Here is a 3,820-nt window from a genome sequence, read left to right as displayed (position 1 = left end):
AACGGATACTACTAATCAACTTTTAAAAGACTTGATTGAGGTATGTCGAAAATGTCATGTTATTCCAAATGAATTTTCCACTGCAGTATTAAATTCTCGCAGTGATACTGAGGAGACGAGTTTGAAATGTGTTCATAATTCTGACATTGGAGTAAGGGCCTATCAATCCCCCACACAATTACTACAAAACCAGATAAACGAACTTGCTTTGGAAAGGGAGGCTGTGAGAGTCAAGCACAATATTAAACGATATGGAGCCAAATTTTGAACACCAGGAAACAAACATATTGGAAACAAATCAGCAATGCAAATCATGCAGATTATTTTGAAAAATGGATTAACCGGGAAAATCCTATAATTCCAAGGAAATTCAGAGTAAAGGAAATTCGAGGAGAGCCAGAGGACCAATTAGCTGTACGGGTTGAAGTTGCTAAAAATCGTGTCACAGGTGAGATTGCATTACTTCGTATGAGAGCGGAAAACAATCAAAAGAAAGTTATAGAATTAGATCAAGAAATGGAAGAAACACTAAAGAAAAAAGCCAACGGGATTATTCTAGATTTACTTCAAGAAATGTGGAAGTCAGAATGTCGAAAGGAAGAAGATAAATCTTACAAAAGATGGCGCTATTCAGAGGCTTGGTTACTTGATTATGAACGAACATATGGTAAGGAAGTTGTTAAAACCAAGAAGCCGGGCAAAAAACCAGCACAAAAAATGCAGTCTAAGAAATCCCAATCTTCGCGTTTAAACTATGCATCTGCTGTGAGGAATGAAGCACTTTCCCATGAGGATGGAGGATACAGACCGACTAGGACCCATTATCAAAAAACATCATCACATGTGAATAATGTGTCCGATACACATAAAAATCCGCGACCAAATGACTGGACAGGATTGAGGAACAACCAGAAAACCAAAAGTTTCAATACGGGCCGTAGGAGTCAAAATAACCAGACAAACCATTCTAGCACCGCTATGGAGCGACACAATCATCCAGCTTTTAACAACAAAAAGCAACAAAATATGAGATTTAGACAACAAAATATCTACAGGGATGAGGACACTACATACAGTGCTGCTATCCCACAAGTTGACATGGGATGGGATCGGATAGGATTCAGGATTGAGGATTCACGATAGAAACATATAGAAGTTAATCCAATCCTATCCTATCCTATCCTATCCTGTATCCTACAGCCAATCAGATTCGAGCAAAGGTTCATTCATATTTCAGAATAAATTACAAAAACGAAATACGATATAAAATGTTTACAAAAGAAATATTTATGAAATGTCAATAGAAAATAAAACATTTTTTTCTCAAAACACAGATTTTACATTATAAACTTCGAGTAACACGGCGTACGATCTAACCGTGAACGATCACCGGAAGATTTGGGAATGTAAACAACGAAGAGTCCAGACATCGAAAGACCGTATTTCTTCAGCTTGTTTGGATGATTTAACCGATTCTTACTTGTGTAAAAGTGGTCTAACATGTTTTCTGTTAAATATGCTCTGTTTGTTTGGATAATTCCTTAGGAACCGTCAACAGCGGACTTGAATAGATGATGTGCGAGTTCATGTAAGTATACTACACACTGTACACTGTACATATTTGCATTTTTATACTTATTTATCCCTCAAAACAATGCTCTCGTGTCTTAAAATATAAACATTTTATTCTATTTAATATAAATAAAAATTAGGTGCGGAAAAAAGAAGTAGTGTAGACAGAAGGGGGGATAAAATATTTACAAAGACCCCCGTTACTCTGTCATATGATTCAATTAGCTATCAATGAGCTCTAAGACTAAAACGATCATATGTATTATGTCTTAATCAGTTTATTAATCTTATTATTTCCTTAATTCTTTCATTTCAGTGTAACTTATAATAAATTAATGTAGAATCATCATGACCATTTCTAATGCTACTGCTGAAATATTTAATAAGCTCACTCAGCAGTGCACTTACATATTGTACATGTATGTATGATGTATTTTGAGTTATGAAACATAAGTTAATCTTTTAATATTCATCATTACAGTGATGGATTTGCCTGCACTCATGCGTCATCATGCGTCATCACAGTATAAAGGATTTTAATCTAAAAAGTATGTATGATTTTATTTTTATCATGTATTTTTTTATGGTCATTCAACTATATAAACATCATTATCTGCTTTGAGGTGACATATCTGCAGTTTCTCGGAATCTTATTAGTTCCTTAATTCTTTCATTTCAGTGTAACTTATAATAAATTAATGTAGAATCATCATGACCATTTCTAATGCTACTGCTGAAATGTTTAATAAGCTCACTCAGCAGTGCACTTACATATTGTACATGTATGTATGATGTATTTTGAGTTATGAAACATAAGTTAATCTTTTAATATTCATCATTACAGTGATGGATTTGCCTGCACTCATGCGTCATCATGCGTCATCACAGTATAAAGGATTTTAATCTAAAAAGTATGTATGATTTTATTTTTATCATGTATTTTTTTATGGTCATTCAACTATATAAACATCATTATCTGCTTTGAGGTGACATGTCTGCAGTTTCTCGGAACAAGTGATTTTCTTCTTTCAAAAATCTTGAGAACAAAATTGAAAGAAATGTTGAATTTTTCTGGTCATCATGTTGCTGTTACATAGATATTTTCTTCTTCTTTTACATGTTCAAATTTCAAGACCAAAAAAAAAAGAAAACCAAGAAAAAACATTAAATAGATAAATACAAGGAGAAAATAGAGAAAAGTCACTAAAACAAATGTACAAATAATTTTGTGATTTTTTTTTTTCAGGAAACCCTGCAGATTTGCAGCTGTGCAGAATGCAGTTCATGCCATATGCTGTTAGAGTAAATGATGAAAGATATTCAAACCAGTGTCAAAGATTCCTAACAATCTTAGTGCTTTTATTAAGGAGATCAGTGTATGTTTTCTGTGCATTGTTGACATTTGTGGAAGTGTTCAGTTTATGACCATCTCTCTGACAATAACTCTGACATTTGAATTTCAATTTGAGCGTCGAATAAGAAAGTCAAATTAAATGCATGTAAAACATGCTACGGTAATAAAAACATTGATAAATATAACGCCTCAATCATCGTTTAAGATTTTATTCAGTTGATACATAGATGATCTTACGATAAAGGCTACAAACAAAAAGAAGAAAACAAGACTGAATACACATCACTGACATTGACACTGAATTTTGCAAGTTTAAAGTTAAATTTACACAAAGAAATATTTCCTAACTGAATTTATATAAATAGAATGTACATTAAATTGATTTAGTATTATTAACTTACTCTATTGTGGCTCTAAAGTCTCAAACATGATAGAAAAACAGTGGTGCGGCAGAGGCGCCAGTTGCGATCTTGAATGCACGAGAAACACTGAATAGTAACACAGGTAGTATCCGGATATAAACGGTAAACTAAAACATTTCACACGGACAAAAACGGAATAACACAAAACAGTCTACGAACATATATACATATAAGCCGTGTAACGGCACAATAAACTTAAATTTAAACAAAGTTCATGTACATGTATCTGTGATTTTTGAATTAAAATTCATAAATGCTGATCATGGATACTTTTAATGACTTTGTATCATGGTAATGGAATATTAAATTGTTAAACATTGTTGAGGAATCACCTTGAATAAAAATATTGTGTACTTGATAAAGTTTTTTTTCTCATTTGAACACTGATAATTTTAAGATCAAATGTCAAGGACAAATAAAAGGTTTACTCAAGAATGTGTTATACATACTGTGAATTCTTATGCATGTGTAT

At 32.7% G+C, this 3,820-nt stretch overlaps 1 long non-coding RNA gene across 1 annotated transcript; it reads left to right on the top strand.

Annotated features, from left to right (window-relative positions):
• Positions 1–1,377: 1,377 nt before the first annotated feature.
• LOC134260470 (uncharacterized) lies at positions 1,378–2,942 on the top strand. Its single transcript, XR_009990549.1, has 4 exons — positions 1,378–1,588; positions 2,054–2,120; positions 2,417–2,483; positions 2,819–2,942. It is a non-coding gene; the product is annotated as an uncharacterized LOC134260470 (long non-coding RNA).
• Positions 2,943–3,820: the final 878 nt, after the last annotated feature.

The sequence above is a fragment of the Saccostrea cucullata genome, unplaced genomic scaffold (genome assembly GCF_032062105.1).
Source record: "Saccostrea cucullata isolate Sc308-1 unplaced genomic scaffold, CSIRO_AGI_Scuc_v1 ctg1240, whole genome shotgun sequence".
Lineage (NCBI taxonomy): Eukaryota > Metazoa > Mollusca > Bivalvia > Ostreida > Ostreidae > Saccostrea > Saccostrea cuccullata.
The sequence above is the reverse complement of the archived record's forward strand: the minus strand, read 5'-3'. Positions and strand labels throughout refer to the sequence as shown.